The sequence below is a fragment of the Hordeum vulgare genome, chromosome 3H (genome assembly GCF_904849725.1).
Source record: "Hordeum vulgare subsp. vulgare chromosome 3H, MorexV3_pseudomolecules_assembly, whole genome shotgun sequence".
Lineage (NCBI taxonomy): Eukaryota > Viridiplantae > Streptophyta > Magnoliopsida > Poales > Poaceae > Hordeum > Hordeum vulgare.
This window is the reverse complement of record NC_058520.1, coordinates 524,184,395-524,197,615: the sequence shown is the minus strand read 5'-3', so window position 1 is coordinate 524,197,615 and position 13,221 is coordinate 524,184,395.

Genomic DNA, 13,221 nt, shown 5'->3' with positions numbered 1-13,221 from the left:
CGAGGATGAGGTCAAGAAGAAGGTTTTTCCTTTATCTTTGAAGGATAAGGCGTTGACATGGTATAGGCTATGTGATGATACTGGATCATGGGACTACAATCGGTTGAAATTGGAATTTCATCAAAAGTTTTATCCTATGCATTTAGTACATCGTGATCGAATTATATTTATAATTTTTGGCCTCGTGACAGAGAAAGCATCTCTCAAGCTTGGGGGAGGCTTAAATCAATGTTATATTCATGCCCCAATCATGAGCTCTCGAGAGGAATTATCATTCAGAACTTCTATGCTCGGCTTTCTCATGATGATCGCACCATGCTTGACACTTCTTGTACGTGTTCTTTTATGAAGAGAGATATTGACTTCAAATGGAATTTATTGGAGAGAATTAAACGCAACTCTGAAGATTGGGAGCTTGAAGAAGGTAAGGAGTCAGGTATGAATTTCTCGTTTGATTGCGTTAAATCCTTTGTTGAGACAAATACCTTTAGTGATTTTAGCGCTAAGTATGGACTTGACTCTGAGATAGTAGCTTCATTGTGTGAATGTTTTGCTGCTCATATTGATCTCCCCAAAGAGAAGTGGTTTAAATATCATCCTCTTTTAGAAGTCAATGTAGTTAAACCCACTCCAGTTGAAGAGAAAGTCATTGCCTATAATGATCCTGTTGTTCCCAGTGCTTACATTGAGAAACCACCTTTCCCTGTTAAGATAAAGGATCATTCTAAAGCTTGAACTATGACACGTAGAGGCTATATTAGAACACCTACACCCCCTGAGAAAATTAGAGTTGAACCTAGCATTGCGATTATCAAAGATCTTCTGTCTGAAGAAGTTGAGGGACATAATATTCACTTCTATGAAGATGCTGCTAGAATTGCTAAACCTCACGCTAGAGACAAACATAGGCATGTTGTTGGCATGCCTGTGGTTTCTGTTAAGATAGGAGATCATTGTTATCATGGCTTATGTGACGTGGGTGCTAGTATTAGTGAAATACCTCAATCCTTATACGATGGAATCAAAGATGAGATTGCACTTGTTGAGATAGAACCTATTGATGTCACTATTCAGCTTGCCAATAGAGATACTATCTGCCCTGTGGGAATTGTTAGGGATGTTGAAGTCTTGTGTGGTAAAACGAAGTATCCTGCTGATTTCCTCGTTCTTGCTACCGGACAAGATAGCTTTTGTCCCATCATATTTGGCAGAACTTTTCTCAATACCGTCAATGCTCATATTGACTGTGAGAAGCAAACTATCACTGTTGGCTTTGAAGGTGTGTCACATGAATTCAAATTCTCTAACTTTGGTAGACAACCTCATGAAAAGAAGTTGCCTAGTAGGGATGAAACTATTGCCTTAGCTTCTATTGCTGTGCCTCCTACTGATCCCTTAGAGAAATACTTGCTTGAGCATGAAAATGATATGCATATGGATGAAAGGGATGAGATAGATAGAGTTGTCTTAGAACAATACCCTATCCTTAGGAATAATTTGCCTGTTGAACTGCTTGGGGATCCTCCCCCACCAAAGGGTGATCCTGTGTTCGAGCCTAACCAGTTGTCCGATACTCTTAAGTATGCCTATCTTGATGAAAAGGAGATATATCTTGTTATTATTAGTGCTAGCCTCTCAGAGCATGAAGAAAAGAAGTTACTAAAAACTCTGAGGATATACTCTTGATGATCTTAAGGGCATTAGTCCTACTCTGTGCCAGCACAAGATTAAAACCGATCCTGATTTCAAACCAGTTGTTGATCATCAAAGGAGATTAAATCCTAAGATGAAAGAAGTAGTGAGAAAAGAAATACTAAAGCTCCTGGAAGCGGGTATTATCTATCTTGTTGCTCATAGCGATTGGGTGAGTCTGGTGCATTGAGTCTCTAAGAAGGGAGGCATTACCGTTGTCCCTAATGATAAGGATGAATTGATCCCACAGAGGATTATTACTGGCTATAGGATGGTGATCGATTTTAGGAAATTGAATAGATCCACAAGGAAAGATCATTATCCTTTGCCTTTTATCAACCAAATGCTAGAAAGGCTGTCTAAACACACACACTTCTGCTTTCTAGACAATTATTCTGGTTTCTCCCAAATACCAGTTGCACAATCTGATCAGGAGAAAACCACTTTCACCTACCCTTTCGGTACCTTTGCTTATAGACGTCTGCCTTTTGGCTTATGTAATGCACGTGCCACCTTTCAAAGATGTATGATGGCTATATTCTCTGACTTTCGTGAAAAGATTGTTGAGGTTTTCATGGATGACTTCTCCGTTTACGGGTCTTCCTTTGATGATTGCCCCAGCAACCTTGATCGAGTCTTGTAGATATGTAAAGACACCAATCTTGTCTTGAATTGGGAGAAGTGCCACTTTATGGTTAATGAAGGCATCGTCTTAGGACATAAAATTTCTGAAAGAGGTATTGAAGTCGATATGGCTAAGGTTGATGCAATCGAGAAAATGCCATACCCCACAAACATCAAAGGTATCAGAAGTTTCCTTGGTCATGCTGATTTCTATAGAAGGTTCATTAAAGACTTCTCTAAGATTTCTAGGCCTCTTACCAATCTCCTGCAAAAGGATATTCCTTTTGTTTTTGACGATGATTGTGAGGAAGCCTTCGAAATACTTAAGAGGGCTTTGATAACTGCACCTATTGTTCAACCACCAGATTGGAACTTGCCTTTTGAGATCATGTGTGACGCTAGTGATTATGCTATTGGTGTTGTCCTAGGGCAAAGAGTTGATAAGAAGTTGAATGTTATTCACTACGCTAGTAAAACTCTAGACAGTGGCCAGAGAAACTATGCCACTACGGAGAAAGAATTTTTAGCAGTCGTGTTTGCATGTGAAAAGTTCAGGTCTTACGTAGTTGATTCCAAAGTCACTATTCACACTGATCATGCTGTTATTAAGTACCTCATGGAGAAGAAAGACGCTAAACCTAGACTTATTCAGATGTGTCCTCTTGCCACAAGAATTTGATTTGCACGTTGTCGACAGAAAGGGTGTTGATAACCCACTAGTAGATAACTTGTCTAGGTTGGAGAACGTTCTTGATGACCCACAACCTATTCATGATAGCTTTCCCGATGAGCAATTGAATGTCATCAATGCTTCACGTAGTGCATCGTGGTATGCTGATTATGCAAACTATATCGTTGCCAAATATATACCACCTAGTTTCACATACCAGCAAAAGAAGAAATTCTTCTTTGACTTGCGACACTACTTTTGGGATGATCCTCACCTTTATAAGGAAGGAGTAGATGGTGTTATTAGATGTTGTGTACCTGAACATGAACAGAGACAGATCCTATAGAAGTGTCACTCCGAGGCCTACGGAGGACACCATGCGAGAGATAGAACAGTACACAAGGTATTGCAATCAGGTTTCTATTGGCCCACTCTCTTCAAGGATGCCCGTAAGTTTGTCTTGTCGTATGACGAATGTCAAAGAATAGGTAATATTAGCAAACGTAAATAAATGCCTATGAACTATTCACTTGTCATTGAACCATTTGATGTTTGGGGCTTTGATTATATGGGACTGATCCGCACAATCTCTGGCGTTAAATAGACTAATGCTTATGACAACAAACCTTCTCCTGCAGCGGCACCAGAAGAATGCTGATAGCACTCCCCGGCAAAGAAACTGGAAGAATGTTGTTCATGGCCCACCAGTGCGTGGGTTCGTAGCAGTTTTCGAGGGTAGAGTATTCGACCCAAATTTGTAGATCGCCTAAAGGAGGTGAGAGAATACTCTCGAGTATTAGCAGCTGAATTTGTCAGATTCAACCACACCTGAAAGATTAGTATCTGCAGGCACAGTAGTAACAGCAAAGTAATATGATAACAACAGTGTCAGAAACGATCTGTTGACGACAGACTATTCCTAACGATTGTATCAATGGCGCCTTCGTTGCCGCGTTGACGGAAGTTGTCAATTCCCGTCAACGGTAGGTGAACCAACAGTGTAGCAGATAGCAGCAGTGTAACGAGCAATAGCAGTGGCAAGGAACAGCAGTAGTAACAGCAGTAGCAAGTAGCAACAATAGCAAACGACAGTAGTAGCAACAGTAGCAGCAAAGCAAGACAAGTAACAGTAGTAGCAGCAACAGAGCAAGACAAGAAACAACAGTAGCAATAGTAGTAGCAGCAGCAGAGCAAGACAAGTAACAACAGTTGCAATAGTAGTAGCAGCAGCAGAGCAAGACAAGTAACAGCAGTAGGACAAACTCGTAGGCAATGGGTCGGTGATTTGTTTGGATGATATTCATCATGCAACAGCTATAACACGGAGAGATACGTGGCTAGCTCCCGTTCGTCAATGTGATGTAGGCATGCATTCCGTGTGTCGTCATACGTGCTTAGGGAAAAGAACTTGCATGACATCTATTGTCCATCCCTCCCGTGGCAGCGGGGTCCAAAAGGAAACTACGAGATATTGAGGTTCTCCTTTTAATAAAGAACCGGACCAACGCATTAACACTTGGTGAACACATGAACTCCTCAAACTATGGTCATCACCGGGAGTGGTTCCGGTTATTGTCATTCCGTGGTTGCCGGATCATAACACATAGTAGGTAACTACAACTTGCAAGATCGGATCTAAAACACACATATATTGGTGGCAACATAATAATTTCAGATATGAAATCATGGAACTCGGGCCCTAGTGACAAGCATTAAGCATGGCAAAGTAGTAGCAACATCAATCTCAGAACATAGTGGATACTAGGGATAATCCCCATCAAAACTAACTCGATTACATGATAGATCTCATTCTACTCATCACCGCCCAGCGAGCCTATGAATATATTACTCACGAACGACGAAGAGCTTCATGGAATTGGAGAGGGAAGAAGGTTGATGATGACGATGGCGACAATTTCCCCTCTCCGGAGCCCAAGACGGACTCCAGATCTGCCCTCCAGATGAAGAACAGGTGGTGGCGGTGCCTCCGTATCGCAAACGCGACGAAAACTTCTCTTCTTATTTTTTCTAGGATGAAAGACAACTTATAGAGCTGGAGTTGGGGCGGCAGGTGCATGTGGGCCCCACAAGCCTACCCACCGCCACCAGGGGGTGGTGTGTTGGGGAACGTAGCATAAATTCAAAATTTTCCTACGCATATTCAGATCTTCCTATGGAGAGACCAGCAACGAGAGAGGGGTAAGAGCATCTTCATACCTTTGGAGATCGATAAGCGGAAGCGTTGCTAGAACGCGGTTGATGGAGTCGTACTCGCAGCGATTTCGATCTAGTGCCGAACTACGGCACCTCCGCGTTCAACACACGTGCAGCCCGGTGACGTCTCCCGCACCTTGATCCAGCAAGGAGGAGGGAGAGGTTGGGGAAGAACTCCAGCAGCACGACGACGTGGTGTCGATGGAGAGACGAGTTCTCCCGGCAGGGCTTCGCCAAGCACCGGCACAGAGGAGGAGAAAGAAGGGCAGGGCTGCGCCGAGAGACAGGCAAAAGTCTGATCTCCAATGGCCAAACGTGCCCACTATATATAGGGGGAGGGAGGGGCTGCGCCCCCTTGAGGGTTTCCCTCTCCTGGGGTGGCGGCAGCCCTAGATGGGGCTGGTGCGGCAGCCAAGGGGGGAGGAGGGGTGTGGCGCACCCCTGGTGGGCCTTAGGCCCACCTGACTTAGGGTTTGCCCCCCCCCTTTTCTCTCCCCCACGCATTGGGCTGAGTGGGGAGGCGCACGAGCCCACCTAGGGGCTAGTTCCCTTCCCCACTTGGCCCACCTTACCTCCCGGGGTCGTTGCCCCCCTTCGGTGGACCCCCGGGGCCACCTCCGGTGGTCCCGGTGGTCCCGGTACGTTACCGGTGATGCCCGAAACACTTCCGGTATCCGAAACCATCCGTCCTATATATCAATCTTTACCTCCGGATGATTCCGGAGCTCCTCGTGACGTCCGGGATCTCATCCGGGACTCTGAACAACTTTCGGTAACCTCGTATAACAATTCCATATAACCCTAGCGTCATCGAACCTTAAGTGTGTAGACCCTACGGGTTCGAGAGACAGGCAGACATGACCGAGACACCTCTCTGGCCAATAACCATCAGCGGGGTCTGGATACCCATGGTGGCTCCCACTTGCTCCACGATGATCTCATCGGATGAACTACGATGTCAAGGATTCAATCAATCCCGTATATGATTCCCTTTGTCTGTCGGTATAGAACTTGCCCGAGATTCGATCGTCGGTATGCCTATACCTTGTTCAATCTCGTTACCGGTAAGTCTCTTTACTCGTTCCGTAGCACGTCATCGCGTGACTAACTCCTTAGTAACATTGAGCTCATGATGATGTTCTACCGAGTGGGCCCAGAGATACTTCTCCGTCACACGGAGTGACAAATCCCGATCTTGATTCGTACAAAGCAAACAGACACTTTCGGAGATACCCGTAGTGCACGTTTATAGTCACCCAGTTACGTTGTGACGTTTGATACACCCAAAGCACTCCTACGGCATCCGGGAGTTGCACAATCTCACGGTCGAAGGAAAAGACACTTGACATTAGAAAAGCTTTAGCATACGAACTATACGATCTAGTGCTATGCTTAGGATTGGGTCTTGTCCATCACATCATTCTCCCAATGATGTGATCCCGTTATCAATGACATCTAATGCCCATGATCAGGAAACCATGATCATCTATTGACTAACGAGCTAGCCCACTAGAGGCTTGCTAGGGACACATTGTGATCTATTTATTCACACATGTATTATTGTTTCCTGTTAATACAATTATAGCATGAACAATAGACAATTATCATGAACAAGGAAATATGATAATAACCATTTTATTATTGCCTCTAGGGCATATTTCCAACAGAGTCCCACTTGCACTAGAGTCAATAATCTAGTTACATTGTGATGTATCGAACACCCATAGCATTATGGTGTTGATCATGATTTGCTCGTGGAAGAGGTTTAGTCAACGGGTCTGCAATATTCAGATCCTTGTGTACTTTACAAATATCTATCACTCCACTCTGGACATGGTCCTAGATGGAGTTGTAGCGGCGTTTGATGTGCTTCGTCTTCCGGTGAAACCTGGGCTCCTTGGCTATGGCAATGGCCCCAGTGTTATCACAGAAGAGTGTCATTGGACCCAACGCGCTTGGAACCACTCCAAGGTCGGTGATGAGCTCCTTCATCCAAATTCCTTCATGAGCTGCTTCTGAAGGAGCTATGTACTCCGCTTCACATGTAGATGCTGCCACGACTTCTTGCTTGCTGCTGCACCAGCTCACTGCCCCACCATTCAACACATATACGTATCCGGCCTGTGACTTAGAGTCATCCGGATCTGTAAGCTAGCGTCGATGTAACCCTTTACGACGAGCTCTTCGTACCTCCATAAATGAGAAACATTTCCTTAGTCCTTTTCAGGTACCTAAGGATATTCTTGACCGCTGTCCAGTGTTCCATGCCTGGATCACTTTGTTACCTCCCTACCAAACTTATGGCAAGGTTTATATCAGGTCTGGTACACATCATGGCATACATTAGAGAGCCCATGGCTGAAGCGTAGGGGACAGAACTCATCTTCTCTCTATCTGCTGCCGTGGTCGGCGACTGAGTCTTACTCAATCTCATACCTTGCAAAACTGGCAAGAACCCTTTCTTTGAGTTTTCCATATTGAACTTCTTCAATATCTTGTCAAGGTATGTACTTTGCGAAAGACCTATGAGGCGTCTTGATCTATCTCTATAGATCTTGATGCCTAATATGTATGCAGCTTCTCCAAGGTCCTTCATTGAAAAACTCTTGTTCAACTAGGCCTTTATGCTCTCCAACATCTCTATATTATTCCCCATCAATAATATGTCATCCACATACAGTATGAGGAAAGCTACAAAGCTCCCACTCACTTTCTTGTACAGACAGGCTTCTCCGTAAACCTGTATGAACCCAAATGCTTTAATCACCTCATTAAAGCGAATGTTCCAACTCTGAGATGCTTGCACCAGCCCATAGATGGAGCGCTGGAGCTTGCACACTTTGTTAGCACCCTTAGGGTCGACAAAACCTTCTGGTTGCATCATATACAACTCTTCCTTAAGGTTCCCATTAAGGAACGCTGTTTTGATGTCCATTTGCCAAATTTCATAATCATAAAAGGCGGTAATTGCTAACATGATTCGGACTGATTTCAGCTTCGCTACGGGAGAGAAAGTCTCTTCGTAGTCAACTCCTTGAATTTGTCGAAAACCCTTTGCGACAAGTCGAGCTTTGTAAACGGTTACATTACCGTTTGCATCAGTCTTCTTCTTGAAGATCCATTTATTTTCTATGGCTCGCCGGTCATCGGGCAAGTCCACCAAAGTCCATACTTTGTTCTCATACATGGATCCTATCTCAGATTTCATAGCCTCAAGCCATTTGTTGGAATCCGGGCCCGCCATCGCTTCTTCATAGTTCGAAGGTTCACCGTTGTCTAACAACAAAATTTCCATCACAGGGTTGTTGTACCACTCTGGTGCGGAGCGTGCCCTTGTGGACCTTCGCGATTCAGTAGTAACTTGATCCGAAGCTTCATGATCATCATCATTAACTTCCTCTTCAGTTGGTGTAGGCACCACAGGAACAACTTCCCGCGCTGCGCTACTATCCTGTTCGAGAGGGGGTGTAATTACCTCATCAAGTTCTACCTTCCTCCCACTTACTTCTTTTGAGAGAAACTCTTTCTCTAGAAAGGATCCGTTCTTGGCAACAAAGGATTTACCTTCGGATCTAAGATAGAAGGTATACCCAATAGTTTCCTTAGGGTATCCTATGAATACGCATTTCTCTGCTTTGGCTTTGAGCTTTTCTGGTTGAAGTTACTTCACATAAGCATCGCAGCCCCAAACTTTAAGAACGACAACTTAGGTTTCTTGCCAAACCATAGTTCATACGGTGTCGTCTCAACGGATTTAGACGGTGCCCTATTTAAAGTGAATGCTGTAGTTTCTAATGCGTATCCCCTAAATGATAGCGGTAAGTCGGTAAGAGACATCATAGATCGTACCATATCTAATAAAGTGCGATTACGACGTTCAGACACTCCGTTGCGTTGCGGTGTGCCAGGCGGCGTCAGTTGTGAAACGATTCCACACTTCCTTAGGTGTGTGCCAAACTCGTGACTCAAATATTCTCCTCCACGATCAGATCGTAGACATTTAATTTTTCTGTCACGTTGATTCTCAACCTCACTCTGAAATTCGTTGAACCTTTCAAACGTCTCAGATTTGTGCTTCATCAAGTAGATATACCCATACCTACTCAAATCATCGGTGAGAGTGAGAACATAACGATAACCACCGCGAGCTTCAACGTTCATTGGACCACACACATCAGTATGTATTATTTCCAATAACTCGGTTGCTCTCTCCATTATTCCTGAGAATGGAGTCTTAGTTATCTTGCCCATGAGGCAAGGTTCACATGTGTCAAATGATTCAAAGTCAAGAGACTCTAATAGTCCATCAGTATGGAGCTTCTTCATGCGCTTAACGCTGATATGACCAAGGCGGCAGTGCCACAAGTATGTGGGACTATCATTATCAACTTTACATCTTTTGGTACTCACACTATGAATATGTGTAACATCACGATCGAGATTCATCAAGAATAAACCATTCACCAGCGGAGCATGACCATAAAACATATCGCTCATATAAATAGAACAACCATTATTCTCTGACTTAAATGAGTAGCCGTCTCGCATTAAGCAAGACCCTGATACAATGTTCATGCTTAAATCTGGTACTAAATAACAATTATTAAGGTTTAAAACTAATCCCGATGGTAGATGTAGAGGTAGCGTGCCGACGGCGATCGCATCGACCTTTGAACCATTCCCGACGCGCATCGTCACCTCGTCCTTGGCCAGTCTCCGCTTATTTCGCAGTTCCTGCTTTGAGTTGCAAATTTGAGCGACAGCACCGGTATAAAATACCCAGGAGCTACTACGAGCGCTGGTAAGGTACACATCAATAACATGTATATCACATATACCTTTAACGTTGTCGGCCTTCTTGTCCGCTAAATATTTGGGGCAGTTCCGCTTCCAGTGACCTTTTCCTTTGCAATAGAAGCACTCAGTCTCAGGCTTGGGTCCATTCTTTTTCTTCTTACCGGCATCTGGCTTACCGGGCGCGGCAACAACTTTGTCGTCTTTCTTGAAGTTCTTCTTACCCTTGCCTTTCTTGAAACTAGTGGTCTTGTTGACCATCAACACTTGATGCTCTTTCTTGATTTCTACTTCTACAGACTTGAGCATCGAGTACAACTCGGGAATGGTCTTCTCCATCCCTTGCATGTTGTAGTTAAGCACAAAGCCTTTGTAGCTTGGTGGGAGAGACTGGAGGATTCTTTCAATTATAGCATCATCCGGAAGTTCGACTCCAAGTGAAGTCAGACGACCGTGTAACCCAGACATTTTGAGTATGTGCTCACTGACAGAAATGTTCTCCTCCATCTTACAGCTAAAGAACTTGTCGGAGACTTCATATCTCTCGACACGGGCATGAGCTTGAAAAACTAGCTTCAGCTCCTGGAACATCTCATATGCCCCGTGTTGCTCAAAACGCCTTTGGAGCCCCGTTTCTAAACTGTATAACATGCCATACCTAACCAGAGAGTAGTCATCACTCCACGTTTGCCAGACGTTCAGAATGTCCTGGGCTGCTGCGGGAGCCGGAGGGTCACCTAGCGGCGCATCAAGGACATAAGCCTTTTTAGCTGCTTCGAGGATGAGCTTCAAGTTGCGAACCCAGTCCGCATAGTTGCTACCATCATCTTTCAGCTTGTTTTTCTCTAGGAATGCGTTGAAATTGAGGTTGACGTTCGCCATCTAAACTATTTAGAAAGAAAAAATTTAGACTAAGTTCATGACAATTAAGTTCATTTAATCAAATTAAGTATGAACTCCCACTTAAATCGACATCGCTCTAGTCATCTAAGTGATACGTGATCCATGTTGACTAACCCGTGTCCGATCATCACGTGAGACGGACTAGTCACCATGGTGAGCAACTCCATGCTGATCGTATTCAACCATATGACTCATGTTCGACCTTTCGGTCTCTTGTATTCGAGGTCATGTCTGTACATGCTAAGCTCGTCGAGTCAACCTAGGTGTTTCGCGTGTGTAAATCTGGCTTACACCCGTTGTATGCGAACGTTAGAATCTATCACACCCGATCATAACGTGGTGCTTCGAGACAACGAACCTTCGCAACGGTGCACACTTAGGGGAATACGTTCTCGAAATTTTAAGAGGGATCATCTTATTATGCTACCGTCGTTCTAAGCAATAAGATGTAAAACATGATAAACATCACAATGCAATCATAAAGTGACATGATATGGCCATTATCATCTTTGCTCTTTCGATCTCCATCTTCAGGCATCGCATGATCGTCATCGTCACCGGCGTGACACCATGATCTCCATCATCGTGTCTCCGTGAAGTCGTCACGCCAACTACTACTATCACTACTACTATAGCTAACCGTTAGCAATGAAGTAAAAGTAGTAAGCACATGGCGTTGCATCTCATACAATAAATTAAGACAACTCCTATGGCTCCTGCCGGTTGTCATACTCATCAACATGCAAGTCGTGAAACCTATTACAATAACATGATCATCTCATACATCATACATGCAACATCACAACTTTGGCTATGTCACATCACATGTCAAACCCTGCAAAAACAAGTTAGACGTCCTCCAATTGTTGTTGCAAGTTTTATGTGGCTGATTTGGGTTTCTAGCAAGAACGCCTTCTTACCTGCGTGACAGCCACAACGATGATATGACAAAGGTATTTACCCTTCATAAGGACCCTTTTCATCAAAATCAATCCGACTAGAGTAGGAGAGACAAACACCCGCTAGCCACCTTTATGCACGGTGTGCATGTCTGTCGGTGGAACCAGTCTCACGTAAGCGTACATGTAAAGTTGGTCCGGGCCGCTTCATCCCACAATACCGCCGGAAAAGAATAAGACTAGTAGCGGCAAGCAAATTGACAAATCATCGCCCACAACTTTTGTGTTCTACTCGTGCATAGAATCTACGCATAGAAAACCTGGCTCGGATGCCACTGTGGGGTAATGTAGCATAAATTCAAAAATTTCCTACGCATATTCAGATCTTCCTATGTAGAGACCAGCAACGAGAGAGGGGTAAGAGCATCTTCATACCTTCGAAGATCGCTAAGCGGAAGCGTTGCTAGAACGCGGTTGATGGAGTCGTACTCGCAGCGATTCCGATCTAGTGTCGAACTACGGCACCTCCGCGTTCAACACACGTGCAGCCCGGTGACGTCTCCTGCACCTTGATCCAGCAAGGAGGAGGGAGAGGTTGGGGAAGAACTCCAGCAGCACGACGGCGTGGTGTCGATGGAGAGACGAGGTCTCCCGGCAGGGCTTCGCCAAGCACCGGCAGAGAGGAGGAGAAAGAAGGGCAGGGCTGCGCCGAGAGAGAGGCAAAAGTCTGATCTCCAATGGCAAAAAGTGCCCACTATATATAGGGGGAGGGAGGGGCTGCGCCCCCTTGAGGGTTTCCCTCTCCTGGGAGGGCGGCAGCCCTAGATGGGGGCTGGTGCGGCGGCCAAGGGGGGAGGAGGGGTGTGACGCACCCCTGGTGGGCCTTAGGCCCACCTGGCTTAGGGTTTGCCCCCCCTTTTCTCTCCCCCACGCATTGGGCTGAGTGGGGAGGCGCACCAGCCCACCTAGGGGCTGGTTCCCTTCCCCACTTGGCCCACCTTACCTCCCGGGGTCGTTGCCCCCCTTCGGTGGACCCCCGGGGCCACCTCCGGTGGTCCCGACGGTCCCGGTACGTTACCGGTGATGCCCGAAACACTTCCGGTATCCGAAACCATCCGTCCTATATATCAATCTTTACCTCCGGACCATTCCGGAGCTCCTCGTGACGTCCGGGATCTCATCCAGGACTCCGAACAACTTTCGGTAACCTCGTATAACAATTCCCTATAACCCTAGCGTCATCGAACCTTAAGTGTGTAGACCCTACGGGTTCGAGAGACACGCAGACATGACCGAGACACCTCTCTGGCCAATAACCATCAGCGGGGTCTGGATACCCATGGTGACTCCCACTTGCTCCAAGATGATCTCATCGGATGAACTACGATGTCAAGGATTCAATCAATCCCGTATACGATTCCCTTT